The sequence below is a fragment of the Diospyros lotus genome, chromosome 8 (genome assembly GCF_014633365.1).
Source record: "Diospyros lotus cultivar Yz01 chromosome 8, ASM1463336v1, whole genome shotgun sequence".
Lineage (NCBI taxonomy): Eukaryota > Viridiplantae > Streptophyta > Magnoliopsida > Ericales > Ebenaceae > Diospyros > Diospyros lotus.
Genome location: NC_068345.1, coordinates 5,048,450 through 5,065,755, shown reverse-complemented (window position 1 = coordinate 5,065,755; position 17,306 = coordinate 5,048,450).

Below are 17,306 nucleotides of genomic sequence, written 5' to 3'. Positions count from 1 at the left end.
TAATTCTAAAAGGATTTTGAAATATTGGAATAAACAATTGTCCACAAAAAATTTCTTCCCCAAAAAAGGCAAAATAAATATCGTCTATAAAATATAGATGTTATCCACAACAATCCTAGTCTTAGCTAAACTATGATAGGATTAATCAAGATAAACGTTATTTACAAGAATTTTAATCCCTAATTAATTATGATTACTCTGTATCCTTCTATAAATAAGCATACATTCATTCCTGAAAATGTACATCTTTGATATTAGTTTTAATACAGTTTTCATTATTTTCAATGTCTGACTTAAGTATCGGAATATTTGCACAGGAACATTCTTGTACCCTCTAATTATTTTTTTAATTTTTACAAATTCAATTAATTTGATGACGACGTTTTCATTTGATCAAATTTATTGTTATATCTTGACAGTAACATAGACCAAATCGAAGTAAAATAATTGAAAAACTTCAATTTAGAAACCAAACCAAAAATCAGTCTACAAATTAAACCAAATCAAATCACTAATTTTGGCTAATTCAGCTTGAGTATTTCAGTTTAATCAAAATTTTAATTATTCCTAATTCTAATCGCGATAATGCTGATAATGGCAATGACAAAGGATTATATTGGTCTCTTTCATAATTAAATATTTGTCTACAGCTCAATAAGCCGGCGTATAAATGTTTATATCTACTCGGTGTATGTGATTATTTTGAATTATTGTTTGCATTTAATAAAATTTCTATTGCATGATTAGTCTCAAGCCACAAATTTAAAGCTTTGAAAAGCTTCTTAGGTGGACCTATCCACCCACTATAAGTTATATGAGACCAAGACCTAACTAAATGATTCTCATTTTGATTGGATTGATTCTTATACTATGATTCAATCGATTTTAAATGTAAAATTACAAATTATATTATAATTAATTTGAATCTAAATTTGTATAAAACTTGAATAAACATACCTCAATACCCACTTAGTCACATTAAAACAACAATCTATTATTTATTGTTTCACTAGCTAATATTACGTCGCAAAATTTAAGAGGTTAATTCAACACAACTTACCCGCAAGGTCTTCTTTTTCAACGAAGACACAAACATGATCCGACTCTTTTGATTTATCTATATATGAAAAAAATTTATAATTATTTACAATATATTTGGTCATTAATTGATCTATTGCAATTAATTAATTCTTTTATTGAAAAAATAATTAAAATTTGGGGGATCTATTCTATTCCATCCGTCACATATATTAATTAATTTAAAAAATAAATTAAATTTAAATTAACTATTTTTTGCTCGATTTATTTAAATAAATTTAATAAACACAATATATATGATACCAAATATATATATATATATATTTAATGTTTGAGGAAAAAAAACTATGAAATACTAACATAAGTTAGACTAGTTATTGGGTAACACCCTCGGTAATTGGCCAAGGCATTTTCTATATTTTAGAAATACTTCTAGAAATTCTTGTGATTTATTTTGTTGGCAAAAACACTCCCTCCATTACTAACACTAGTGATTTAACTTAAATTATTTTAATTAAATATTAACAAAGTTAAAATAAATTATAATTAAATCAAAATATATATTTTTTAAAAAAAAATGTATTCTAGTTAACCACTAGCAACTTTTCAAACCCATCGACTATGAGCTCACTATGGAACCATTGACAAAAAGTTCATCATTAATGGGTCTGGGGGCATTACATTAGGCTCCAAGGAAAGGGGGGGGGGGGGGGTGCTCAAGCCATGTATGCCATGACACCTTAAGCCATGTATGTTATTAGATTAGGCCCGGGGTGGGTTAAGCCATGTATGTCATTACATTAGGCCCCCAAAATTATAAGGCCCCAAATTTTAAAAATTTATAATATTTATGTATATATATTTTATTTTTTAATAATTAATATTTTATTAAAAATTAAATACAAAACATTATAATTTTTTTTTAACTTCCCTTCACCATTTTTCAAATTTTAATTGTTGCTGTGGTATTCCCAAATCCCAATATCCCATAAAACTTATTTTCCCTCCCAATATCCCATGAATGTATAGTTTTTTTATGGTATTGATCTTCTTAAAGTTTTAAGAAAAATTAATTTTGTTTTTCTTTGTTTATTATTGTAAGTTGTTTGATTTTTTTTTTCTTATATCTGAGACATTATATTTTACTTGAAAATTTATTATCATTAAGAGATTATTATATTTTATAGTTGATTGAATTTTATTTTTTCTCTTTTTTTATTTAATAAAATAATAAAATATTTATGATAAAAAAATGTATTATTTATTTTTTTTATAAATAAATTAATGCTCGAAGACCTCAAAAAATCCTTTCGCTTAAGCCACCCAACTCTAGGGGGAGAGAGAGTGTGTGAACATAAAAGGAAGAAAAAGATTGGGGGGGGGGGGGGGGAGAGAGTGTGTGTGAACATAAAAGAATGAAAAAGATGATAAAATTTCGTTATCAAGCCCATGGATGGGTTAAAAATTTCAATTTAGAATTAGATTTTAGAATCCATCAATGAATTTTGGGAAGAAATTAAACTAGAGAGTGAGATAGAGTAGCAACAATGGGGAGGACTAAAGATTCTAACGACAATGATTGTAATTTATGTTTCTTGTCTGCTCCTTCTCTCATAATTTACTAGTAAGTTGTATAAAAATGAAAATGAGAAATAAATACGATACGAAATAAAAATAAGAAAATATTATTTTTTTAAAAAAGTAAGAAATAGAAAAATGATGAAAAACATGTAAATAAAAAATATATAGGAGGTTTTTTGTAAATATAAATTTTAATGTAAAAAATAGAAAAATAATTATTTAATTTAAAAATAAACATAAATTTCATAATACATTCAAACAAATATAACATAAACTCTAGAAATATTACATACATTTACACACATTAAGAGTAAATTGTAGCGACCCCGTGAAACGTAATTTAATTTAATTATTAGTTATTGGGTTAATGTAATTTAAAAGAAATATTAAAATATGTTATTAATTTATTATAAGGGTAGGGAATTCGAGGATGGCGTGAAGTCCTCCTGGAGTTGTTCAAATCCTTAGGATCTTTGACTTAGCATTTGAAATTAAAGTGAGGAGTAAAATTAATTGAAGGAGCAGCCAGCGCAGGCAGCAGGAAGCTGCCCACGTGGCTATTTCTCCACCAAGTTTTTTTCTTTAAATTAAAGCCACTAACTTGCTCCTTAAATGGCTTAATTAAAGAGCCTATTGGAGCAATTAATCCGAAGAAATTGGGCAGAATCAAGGAGAGCGCGCGCGTGATAGTAGAAAATAGAGAGAGAATTGAAGTTTTTTTTTTAGAAATCTCACTTTTAACCGCAATCCGAGAATACCAGGTAATTTAGGGAGCCGAGTACTATATTCTGTATGGTTGAAATTTCATTTAGAGTCAAATTTTGTTAATTTTGACAAATTATTGGGATATTGTAATTTGTATAATTTTTATCGCGTTGGGCCGAAATAAGTCTAAGGATACCTTCGTAAAGGCAAGTTCTTCATACCCATCTTATTGATTCTTTCGTTGTTAATTTATTTGACCTCCTTTCGTTTGATTCGGCTGTTAATAAATTATGGGATTTTAAACGGTGTGTTTTAAAATTTTAATTTATTAACCTGATCTTGAGGATTCTATTCGTTGGTTGCCTACGGGGGTTTGTACCACCCCCAAGTCTATAGGAATGATGTCGTACTCACCCGGGGCTAGGTTTTTAGCTGTTCGGGTATTATTATTGGCTTTTTGGTTGTTTATAGGCTAAGCGGTTGTGCAGTGGGGACGATGATCGGCTGTTCGATGACGGGGTGACTGTCGTACGGTCTATCTTAGGTCGTCGACTGGTCTCTCCTAACTACTGACCGTTGACCGGTGCCAAGCACTGTCGACTGGCTCTGCCGTTACGTGATTATTGCATGATCTGGTATCATTTTATTCTTGTTGCATGGTTTGGTATGCACATGGGTACAGGCTGCATGTTGGGATTATCATGATTTGGTTATGCTTAGTCACGGACATCTTAGTTTGGTTATGATGCATCTAGCATGGGCATATGCATCGCGTGTGATTTACTATATAGGCGGAGCATGGCCTGATGCCTGAATATATGAGCGCCATGTATCACGTTGATACTCAATACGCCATTGCATTTTATGTGCATTGCATGGCTACTGGTAGTATTTAGTTCTCGGACGGGAGTACCGTTCCGAGTGAGTCTATGGCTCGGCTGTCGGGAGTACTGACAGGGATACGGGTGACGGGAGTACCGACCTGGAACAGTGCGCACAAGTTTGTGGAGATTTATGTTGCCTTTCAGGGCAGCAGCAGGTTGGCATGGGACTTGGGTGCCAGGTGTCTTATGTGGGCCCCAAGGTCCGATATGTACTTTTATTATGGTGCACTATTGTTTTGTTGCATCACATGGCTTGTGTGTACGTGTGTGATTGTGTTGGGGTGATCTCCTCTATTTACTGTTCAGCCTTCCTTTTCATTTAAACTTGCTGAGTCTTGCTACTCACCTTGCTTTCCATCATTCCAAGTAAGGGTAAAGCAAAGGCCGAGGGCGAGGATCGCGCCACCTAGCAGCCAGCCGTGTCGGTAGGGTGTACAGTTAGCTGGCCCCGTTATCTCTGATGTTTTGTTAGGAGTTTTGTCTTTTATTTTTGACTGTGCCAGGGTGTTCCTTGTATGTAACGCCCCGTTTTCTCACAATGTGCATTACCTCGAAATTTCGAAAATATTTTTTTTTTCAACATTAAACACACAACATAAGTTTCTCGATACATATACCTTCATCATAATCATTTCCCGTCAATCCCGATCGTACCTTCTTAGCATATCAAAATTTAATAATAAATAAACTAAGACATGTATTAACAATCACATCAGCGGAAGCAAGATCGAAACCTCAATGATATATAACTGACAATTCCTTTACAATAACCAAATCGATGTTTCACATGAAAATATCAAAATATTACATAACCTCTGAACATCGTAATCATAGACAAAACCTATGAAAACTAAATATAGCAACTACATCTCAATGACATTCTTTCCCTTGGCGGCACTGCTTTCACCTGGAACGTTTGAATATTCCAGGGACATAGTCCAATTTAGATGCTGAATCATCTAAGTGAGAGTTCAAAAACATTTTCATGCAAATATGCAAAATCATATATAAAATCGATAAATCCTGACATGCACCAGCCTAAGAGAATCCCACATAGCACTTAACCTTAACCGGGGAAAATGCAATCTCTCTAAAGGCGACACGACCAGTTCGGCCCATTGCCAAAACAATCCTGCTTAAGAGGGACAACCTCGACATATAAAACCGGGAATCACCCCATTTTCATTGTTAGGCTTTACGCTCCTAATCAAAAGCATTCTAAAACTCAACGCAACCCTAGCCCCAAGAGTGTCACATCAGCATTATCCTCGGAATCGACATCACCTCGGCATTAATGCTATTGCTCAAAGGAACCTGGGGTGGTGTCCACTCGCAGTCCCGCCACTTGAGCCAACAACCGGGGTGGTGTCCACTCTCAGTCCTGTCACTTGGGTCCCGTAGGGTGAAGTCCGTCTCAACCCCGTCCCAAGTGGGTCACCTAGCATTAATCTTAGGTACGCATCCCGAGTGCTATCACTCTGGGCTACGTCACAGGTTACCAACCCACGTCCCACATGGACGACACAAAACAAGCCAATGTCGAAAATCATATCATGCATAGCTTAAAATCAACATTTCGATGTATGAAATTTATCGTACGAAATTTAATGCATGTGTAAATAACCGTTTGGACAATCCATCACAATAAACCAAGCCACAGGGATGAACACTCACAGTAAACCATTCACATGTCACTTAAAGTCTTTTCGGGTAGAACCACTCACCTTGGGCTAAATTCAAGATTCCTCGAAATGCGTGCCCGATCGACCTCGATTATCGTGTCAAGTGCTCTCTAGTTCAATCTCGAGCTTTAATGATACCCTAGACATTGTATGCATTAAAAGGAAAATAAATATCTATTTTCTCAAATTTCTCATAATTTTCATCTTATTTTCTCCTATTTTCTCAAATTTTCATAATTACTTTTCCTTGAGAAAATTTATTTCTCATCGATTTACTTCGAATATACTTCAAGAAAAATTACCAAAACTCATAAAATAAATTCCTTATACTTTTGGAATTTTTTCAGAATTTTCTAAAAATCCCTCCTATTTATTTTTCATTTACCTTTCCTTTCAAAAATCCAAAATAATTATCTCCTCAAGAAATTTCCAAGATAAAAATTTATCAAAATAAACTATTCATCCTTCTTGAATTTTTAGATATTTTTCCAGAATTTTAATTCCTTTAATTCTATTTTTTTATGAAATTTTCTATATTTTCAGTATTTAAAAAAACACAGAAAATACTTCCGGTCATCTTCTCAGGCGACGGCGACGGCGACCGGCGACCTTCTCCGATGGCTGATCTGAAGACACCATCTTGAAGCCCTATTCAAGTCGATCACAATGGAACCTTCACATGGCCGAAAAACTTACCGGAAGCTGCCCGATTTGATGATTTATAGTCCGACTCTAGCGAAGCTTTGCGTTTTCCGGCGAGCCAAATTGACCTTCGATTTGAACTTCGATTGACACGAAACTTTTCAGATCAATTACCCATCGCCTTGTGACCAAAATCCCCTTATTAGATCGCTCAATCGATCACTCTACAACCCGATTTCACCTTCTCTCGATAGATATATATATATATATGCGGCCGAATGCAAAAACACCTCTACACCGCTCCAAAAATTCTGAAACTCTCCAGAAATGATCCTCTTCCTTCAAGGATCAAAAGCCCCTTATTGGTTTCCCTCGATTCACTCTCAAACTTGAGCGATTTGATGATTTAAATTCGGCCGAAACCCTTGGCTATTTATAGCCAAAATCCGACCCCCACGTGCCAATTTCTGGCCAAAGCTTCTTCCCCACGCCTCCTAGACCACCCTAGGACACTCCTTGACAGTCCTGAGCTATCAAATGGCCGGATTTTCTGGCCAAATCTATGGCCAAATCGACCATGCTTGTACAAATTTCTGAAAATTGCACTTTGGCCCTTTGAAATTTCTCTTTTGCATTTTGGCCCTTATCCTCAAGCCCCTGATCTTTCCAACACCATCACTAAGACCCTAAAGATTCTTACTTCTCATTTCTCCCTTGAAACTTTCAAAAATTTACCGTTTTGACCTCCCTCGGGCAAATTTAGAAAATTGCACTTAGGCCCGATTGATTGATTTGACCTCAAATCCACTCGATTCCACCTGAAACCACTTAAGAGTTGTTCTACGCATCGAATACTAGTCCTTGACACTCTCCGTTGACTTTTTGGACATCGTCTATAACAATTCGGTAATACGACCTAATTGGCAGCTGTATTTTTGCTGTACCTAAAACTGTTCCCGATCTCATTTCTTTCATAAAAAAAAATCATAATTTATTCTACTCGATGATACTATACCATTTTTCTTAATTCTCTAGGGTCCGAGGTACTCCCTCTGACTAATTCGATCGTCCAAAGCTGTGTTAGTGTACCCTATAGTCTTATTTTTTTCCACAATTCCATTTATGCCCTTTATCAAATATCATTTTTATCCTCAAATTATTCTCGGGTATTACATTGTATCTCTTATTTATTGGCACAGAGTTTGTATATATTTATATACTCTATGACCGCTGTTCTAGCGGGGTACTTGTGGGCGTGCATGTTTGCTATTTTCGCTTCTGCTATTGTATTTCTTATGTATGCATGCCAAGGTATTTTTGTCTTATGTCTTTCTCTCTTCTCTTATGTAAGCGCTTTCATTCGGATAGATCGGGTGGTTGGGATATCCGGGCGGGGGTGCTTACAATGTTGGTATCAGAGCGTCATTGAGTCAATTTGGGGGACAAGTAACTGTACACCAAGGCTGTTAGGTAGAGTTAGAGTGTTAGGTCATGTCCTTAATCTTGAAATACGTTCTAATTAAATTTGGTTATGTAGGACTCATGGACGCATGTCGTGGACGAGGTCATGGTAGACCGCCGGCGCGAGGTAGAGGGCACCTTGTTCCTACTCCTGAGGTACAGGCGACCGGTGTAGGAGATGAGAGACAGCCAGGGCCTCCGGACTTGCAGGAGACGTTGATAGGTATCCTACGGGTCGTGGATGTACTGATAGCATCACAGTTGCGTCAGGAACGCAATCATGATGGTAGGACCACTACGGCCCATGCGTCGCATTCAGGTACGCCAGGAGCAGGGGACAGTTCCGGTGCAGCATTGCTTAAAGATTTTATGGCCCTACGTCCACCAGCGTTTAGTGGAGGCGCCGACGTGGCAAAGGTCGAGGATTGGTTATTAGCAATAGAGAAGCATTTACGATCTATAGGCTGTGCAGAGGCCCACAGGGTTCGACTGGGAACCTTTCTGTTACGAGGTGACGTCGAGCGATGGTGGGAGACCACCAGACAGCGATATGGTGATGAGGGCCCGACATGGGCACAATTTGTAGCGGTGTTCAATGAGACCTATGTACCTGCTTGGATCAGAGAGCATAAGGTGTTTGAGTTTATCGAGTTACAGCAGGGGAGCAAGACAGTTACACAGTACGAGACTGAGTTCGTGGCGTTATCTCGTTATGCTCCAGAGTTAGTGACCCCTGAGTCCCGCAGAGTCAGCAAGTTTCAGAGGGAAGTGTGACCAGAGATTCGCCATGCCATGGCTGGTATCGAGGCACCCGACTTCCCTATAGCTGTTCAGCGGGCCCACACAGTGGAGAGGGACTGATTGGAGGCTCGATCGGACTAGTCAGTCATGAAGGGCGCAGGTAGCAGTAGTAAGAAGAGAAAGTGGGATGCGGGCAGTAAGAGTTCAGGGCTTCCACAGTGCCAGTAGTGCGGGCAGAGACACCAGGGGCAGTATCGGGATGTACGTCGAGACGTGTGTTATCGTTGTGGTCAGCTGGGTCATTTGAAGAGAGACTGTCCACAGGCATCTAGACCGGCTACATCGGCCCCACTAGCTACACCAGCCACAGGGCAGGATATTATTTGTTTTCGCTGTGGACAGAGGGGCCATCGAGCGAATAGGTGCACCCAGCCAGCACAGTTTGGAGGGCTACAGACTAGCGGAGTAGGACCCAGACCAACTTAGAGATAGTTTACACCGAGGGCGTAGGGTCCAGTAGCACCATTACCTTTTCCAGCAGCACAGCGCCTAGGGCCCACAGAGAGAATACAGATGCAGGGGAAGGCGTTTGCGGTGTCAGCCGCCGAGGCAGCTGAGGGCAGTAATATAGTACAAGGTATACTCTCTCTTCATGGTCACGATGTACGTGCCTTATTTGATACAGGTTCTACCCACTCTTTTATAGTACCCCATCTGTTGCATAAGATCCCGATCCCGTGTACCCCCTTACCATATGATTTGTCTGTTTCGACACCGGGAGGGACGGTGTTGATGGGGAGTGAGATGGTCAGGGAGTGCGAGATAGGGATTCACGACCAGGTATTTTTGGGGGATCTTATTGTTTTGGCGATTCAGGATTTTGAGTTACTGTTGGGTATGGATTGGCTCTCACGGCACTATGCTCGGGTTGATTGTTGTTGGAAGGTGATTTCGTTTGAGCACCCGGGGAGACCAGTTGTTACATATCGGGGTGTGAAGCCAATGGTGACCATGCCTATGATATCGGTTATGCACGCCGAGAGGCTTATACGACATAGGTGTGAGGCCTATTTTGCATTTGTTACCGTGATAGCTGGGGAGAGGAAGGAGTTGGTTGCCTATCCTGTGGTGCGAGACTTTCCAGATGTGTTCCCAGATGAGTTGCCGGGACTACCACCGCATCGGGAGATTGATTTTGCAGTCGATCTGATGCCAGGTACGCAACCCATTTCCAAGACTCCTTACCGTATGGCCGCCAATGAATTGAAAGAACTCACGGTGCAGTTGCAAGATCTTTTGGAGAGGGGGTTTATGATGTTCTACCCTTGTGCTTAGTTTTGATGATGAAAAACATATGTTATTAAATCCCTAAGTCATGAATCAAGGTGGTGGTTTTCAACAAAATCAATTTCAAGTGCATTGTTAAAATGAAAACCAAAAAGATTTATGATTTTCTATTTTAGTTAGAGATTTGCAAAGTCAAGTTTTTAATCTTAAAAGAATCTCCTTGAAATAGTTGGTCAAAATAATTCTAAGGCAAAAGACCAACTAGAACATGTTTTTAAAAGTATGTTCATTTTAGAAAACTATCTCCTAGTATTTTGATATCTAATATCTCTTAGTAATGAAATGGTTTTGATGAATATCTATATGAAAATCAATTTCTACTATGTGGATTATATGAATGAGAAAATGAATTTTTAGTATATAAGCTTTGAAGCAAGATATGAAATCTTTTATAAGAAATATTGAGTATGGTTGAGAGTGATTTGAAAAACTTGCTTGTTGAGAGTGATTTATCTCAAATCATACTTTTGATAATCTCAACTTGCTTTCAAGATAATCAAAATGAGGTTTTAAAAGAATTGAATAAGGATGTATTGAAAATTCAAGATTTTCTATAGAATAGTCGACTATCAGGATCATTCTGTCGACTATGCTTCAAAATAGTCGACTATTTTTTATGTTCTGTCGACTATTTAAGCATCTGTCGACTATTTTAGCATCTGTCGACTATCGAGTAAAAATAGTCGACTATGCCTTTTGATCTGTCGACTATTTTTGTTCATAAGTTTCAAAAATTTCTTCATATCTCAGCATCTGTCGACTATTGGAATGTGTCTGTCGACTATTGGAATTTTGTGTTATAAAATAGTCGACTATTCGTTTTGTCTGTCGACTATTTCTTGTTTTAGTTGTAAAAATAGTCAACTATATAATTCTTCTGTCGACTATTTCTTTGTGCAGAAAGTTCCAACGGCTATTTTTTCAAATCCCAACGGCTCCAAACGGCTATATTTCTCTTCAACTTCGTGGGACACTTATATATACATGTCATAGATGATCAAGAGAAGGCTAATGGATGGGAATGAATTGATTTGAGCTTACAGTTTATATTCCTTTGTATTTACAGTGTTCTGGGCTTTCATTGTTATACTTTTCTCTCCAAGGCTTTATTCTATTATTGTTAATACATTCATTTAAGCCTTGTTTAATCTTGAGAGACATTGTAACTAAGAGATTCATCTCTTAGATCCTCTCATATTCTTCATTTCTTTTTCTTCCTTGCTTGTGTAGCTAGAGGGCCCAATTGAGTGGGAGGTTTTTGTAATTCCTAGTCTTGGACTAGAGGACCTACTTGGTTTAAGTAGGGGGTTTTAGTGGATGGTTTGAAAAATCCTTAGTGAGGAGCTAAGGTAGTGGATTAGGCTTGGGTTAAGCCGAACCACTATAAATCTTGGTGTTCTTGTGTGCTTGTGTTCTTTAAATCATCTTTATCTTTCCAAACATTCCTTAATTCCTCACTTGTTTCACTCTTATCATTTTATATACTTCACGTTTTAAATCATTAAAACTTCAACCTGTATTAAAAAGTTTTTCAAGTTATTTCTACCAAGTTTTTAAAATAACCAATTCACCCCCCCTCTTGGTGTGTGCCATAGAACCTACTGTTCTAACAGTTTATTCGACCGAGCACATTGCCATGGGGGCCCCAGTATTATTTGTGCGTAAGAATGACGGGTCTATGCGATTATGTATCGATTACCGGCAACTTAATCAGGTAACAATTAAGAATAAGTACCCCCTACCCCGTGTGGACGATTTACTGGATCAATTGCGTGGTGCATCAGTGTTTTCCAAGATAGATTTGTGGTCAGGTTATCATCAGGTGAGGGTCAGAGATGAGGATATTGCGAAGACCGCATTTCGTACGCGATACGGCCATTATGAGTTTGTGGTCATGCCATTTGGGCTGACCAATGCACCTGCAGTGTTTATGGATCTGATGAATAGGGTGTTCAAGGAATATCTGGATTCTTTTGTCATAGTTTTTATTGACGACATCCTAGTCTACTCACTGAGCCCTGAGATACACGAGGTGCATCTGAACATGGTTTTGCAGAAGCTCAGAGAAGAGCATTCGTTGGTTGCCTATGGGGGTTTGTACCACCCCAAGTCTATGGGAATGATGCTGTATTCACCCGGGGCTAGGTTTTTAGCTGTTCGGGTATTATTATTGGCTTTTTGGTTGTTTATAGGCTAAGCGGTTCTGCAATGGGGGCGAGGATCGGCTGTTCGATGACGGGGTGACTGTCGTACGGTCTATCTTTGGCCGTCGGCTGGTCTCTCCTAACCACTGACCGTTGACCGGTGCCAAGCATTGTCGATTGGCTTTGCCGTTACGTGATTATTGCATGATCTGGTATCATTTTATTCTTGTTGCATGGTTTGGTATGCACATGGGTACTGGCTGCATGTTGGGATTATCATGATTTGGTTATGCTTGGTCACGGACATCCTAGTTTGGTTATGATGCATCCAGCACGGACATATGCATCGCGTGTGATTTACTATATGGGCGGAGTATGGCCTGATGCCTGGATGTATGAGCGCCAGAAGCTCAGAGAGGAGCAGTTGTATGCCAAGTTTTCTAAATGTGAGTTTTGACATACCCGAGTTGTATTCTAAGTAAATGGATTTAAAATTAATGGGCTTAAAATTAATAAATGAAAAAATAATCTATTCAAAAGAAGATTTAATGAAAAATAATTAAGATAACAAAAACAATTAAAGTTAATGGATAAAATAATTGAGAAATGTGGGAGACAAAGTAGGGTGTTGACAAATAATTAAAGATTATGGGTGAGATTTAGTAGGAAATAATTAAGAAATGTGACAAAATAGTTAAAGATAATGGATGAAATAATTGAGAAATGTGGGAGACAAAATAGGATGTGGACAAATAATCACAGATAATAGGTGAATTAACGGAGAAATTTGGGAGATAAAGTAGGATGTGGACAAATAATTAAAGATTATGGGTGAGATTTAGTGGGAAATAATTAAGAAATGTGACAAAATAATTAAAGATAATGGATGAAATAATTGAAAAATGTGGGAGATAAAATAAGATGTGGACAAATAATCAAAAATAATGAGTGAATTAATGGAGAAATGTGGGAGACAAAGTAGGGTGTGGAGAAATAATTAAAGATTATGGGTGAAATTTAGTGGTAAATAATTAAGAAATGTGACAAAATAATTAAAGATAATGGGTAAATTAATGGAGAAATATGAGAGACAAAGTAGGGTGTGAACAAATAATTAAAAATTATGGATGAGATTTAGTGAGAAATAATTAAGAAATGTAACAAAATAATTAAAGATAATGGATAAAATAATTGAGAAATGTGGGAGACAAAATAGGATGTGGACAAATAATAAAAAATAATGGGTGAATTAATGGAGAAATGTGGGAGACAAAGTAGAGTGTGGACAAATAATCAAAGATAATGGGTGAAATAATTGAGAAATGTGGAAAACAAAGTGGGATGTGAACAAATAATTAAAAATTATGGGTGAGATTTAGTAGAAAATAATTAAGAAATGTGACAAAATAATTAAAGATAGTAGGTCACTACAATTATACTAAACTTAATTCAACCTCTATAAATAGAGAAAACTTGAAAGGTAGGAGAATTTGAATTAGAAATAGAAAGATTGTAAGAAAGAAAGATTTGAGAGTAAGTGAGAGAATTGAAGAAAAGAAAGAAAGAATATAGTGAAAAATATTAAAAATTTCTAGAAAAATCCTATAGACTTTAGTAGTTCGTGTGAAAATTTGTGACAAAAGGCGTTGTTGGATACGCAAATCGAGATTTCATCGCAATATAGAAGAATATCGAATCACTCAGCGGGAAGGTAAGTTATCTTCAAAATTTTTTTTAAAATTTCTAGAAATATTAGAATGATATTTTAGAATTTTTGATAATGAAATTGGAAGAGAAATGCATGATTAGTATTTATTATGAATTTTTGAGACAATAGATGCTTGAAAATCAAAGAGAAAATAAGAAATAAATAAACATGAATTTTAAAAATTATGAGGAAATTTCTGGGGTTTAGGAATATTGTTTTAAGAATTATTGTAAAGAGAAATTAAGAAAATTTTATGAGAAAATATTTATTTCATAATCTTGAGAAAATAATAGGAGAAAATTGGAGAAATTAGAAAAATTAGCGAAAAATTAGAAACCTGATTTTCTTAAGTAATTATGATGCCAGGATACGTCAAAATTCATAATTGAGTACAATTGGAAGTCTGACTCAAATTTTGAGGTAAAATTACGCTAGGGGCAAAATTATCTTTTCACAAGGTAAGTTGTACTTCCCAATTAGACTAAGTGTTATGGTTTTATCATGTTGTCATGCCTTGTTATAAGTATGTCATGTAAATTGCATTTACATGTTTTGATTTATAAAATATTTATATGAGCATAATGAGATTCACGGTCATACGTTGCATGGGTTTGGGATTGGGTACTGGTTCCGTTACTTTGCCAAGGGTGCATCCATACACCCCGATCTGGTAGGGAGACTGAAAAAATGACAGGTGATCTTAAGGTGCAGTCGACCCAAATATAAGAGTTATAATGTTATGTGTATTGCATACATACATGAGCATTAAATATGTTGTTTCCCTTACTTAGATAATCCATTATCTAACTTGGGTTTTGTCCCTGGAATATTCAAATATTACAGATGGAGATTATAGCAGAAACGAGGATGAATGAGGCATAAAATAGCACTTAGCAAAGTACATGATGAGTTGAATGTATGTTATGCAGCTCATGTATTGATGTTTTGCTACTTCGAATTTTGAACGTTTTGGGGAATGAAGATGTAGAACCCTATTTAGGGTTAATGTTAGTTAGAAATTTATGTTATGTATTAATTCATGTTGAGAAATTTATGTTCCCATGATGTAAGAATTGATTTATGATTAATGTTATAATATTAGGTTTGATTCTAACTTCCGCATTTGATATTTATGATGATTATCTTTGGAGATAAATGAATGAAAATTTTGGAATGGATAAAAGTAATGATACAATTTAGTCTTAGTTTTAGTAATATTACAAAAAAAAAAAATTATTCCAAAATTATCCTGAATTATAATGTGCTCGAAAAATAGGGTGTTACAAATATCTCGTCACAAAATTTAAGAGGTTAAGTGGACGCAACTTACTTGCAAGCTCTTTTTTTTTTCAACAAAGACACAAACATGATCCAACTCCTTTGATTTATCTACGTATGATAAAAATTTGTAATTATTTACAATATATTTGGTCATTAATTCATCTATCGCAATTAATTAATTCTTTTATTAAAAAAATAATTAAAATTTGGGGGATCTATTCTGCTCCATTCGTCACATATATTAATTAATTTAAAAAAATAAATTAAATTTAAATTAACTATTTTTTGCTCAATTTATTTAAATAAATTTAATAAACACAATATATTTGATACTAAATATATATATATATATATATTTAATGCTTGAGGAAAAAAAACTATGAAATACTAACATAAGTTAGACTAGTTATTGGGTAACACCCTCGGTAATTGGCCAAGGCATTTTCTATATTTTAGAAATACTTCTAGAAATTCTTGTGATTTATTTTGTTGGCAAAAACACTCCCTCCATTACTAACACTAGTAATTTAACTTAAATTATTTTAATTAAATATTAACAAAGTTAAAATAAATTATAATTAAATCAAAATATATATTTTTTAAAAAAGATTGCATACTAGAACCTAATCCCTACAATATATTCTAGGCAACCACTAGCAACTTTTCAAACCCATCAACTATGAGCTCGTTACGGAACCCATTGACAACAAGTTCTTCATTAATGGGTTTTGAGAGAAAGAGAGAGAGAGAAACCCATCAACTATGAGCTCGTTATGGAACCCATTGACAAAAAATTCATCATTAATGGGTTTTGAGAGAGAGAGAGAGGGGGGGGGGGGGGGGGGGAGGGGGGGAGCAGCCCTACCCTTAAGTCATGTATATCATTGTGAGCTCATTATGGAACCCATTGACAACAAGTTCATCATTAATGGGTTTTGAGAGAGAGAGAGAAATCCATCAACTTGAGCTCGTTATGGAACCCATTGACAAAAAGTTCATCATTAATGAGTTTTGAGAGAAAGATGAGGGGGGGGGGGGGGGGACAGCCCTACCCTTAAGTCATGTATGTCATGGCATTAGGCTTCCAAAATTACAAGGTTTTAAATTTTAAAAATTTATAATATTTATGTATATATACAAAACATTATAATTTTTTTTTAACTTCCCTTCACCATTTTCTATTTTTTAACCATTGGTATGGTGTTCCCAAATCTCAATATTCCATAAAACTCACTTTCCTTCCCAATATCCCATGAATGTATAGTTTTTTTTTGCTGGTATTGACCTTTTTAGAGTTTCAAGAAAAATTAATTTTATTTTTCTTTGTTTATTATTGTAAGTTGTTTGGTTTTTTTTTTCTTATATCTGAGATATTATATTTTAGTTGAAAATTTATTATCATTAAGAGATTATTATATTTTATAGTTGATTGAATTTTATTTTTTTCTTTTTTATTTAATAAAATAATAAAATATTTATGTAAAAAATGTATTATTTATTTTTTTATAAAAAAATTAATGCTCGAAGGTCTCAAAAAATTCTTTCGCCTAAACCGACTCTGGGGGGAGAGAGAGTGTGTGAACATAAAAAGGAGAAAAAGATTAGGAGGGAGAGGGGGAGAGAGTGTGTGAACATAAAAAGGAGAAAAAGATTAGGAGGGGGGAGAGAGTGTGTGTGAACATAAAAGGAAGAAAAAGATTGGGGGGGGGGGGAGGAGAGAATGTGTGAACATAAAAGGAAGAAAAAGATGATGAAATTTTGTTGTCAAGCATTACCCATGGATGGGTTAAAAAATTTCAATTTAGAATTAGATTTTAGAATCCATCAATGAATTTTGGGAAGAAATTAAACCTAGAGAGTGAGATAGAGTGGCAATAATGGCGACGACTAAAGATTCTATTGACAATGATTGTAATTTTTCTTTCTCGTCTCCTCTTTCTCTCATAATGTTACTAGTTAGGTTGTATAAAAATGAAAATGAGAAATAGATACAAAACAAAAATGAGAAAATATTATTTTTTTTAAAAAGTAAGAAATAAAAAAATGATGAAAAACATGTAAATAAAAAATATATAGGAGGTTTTTTTGTAAA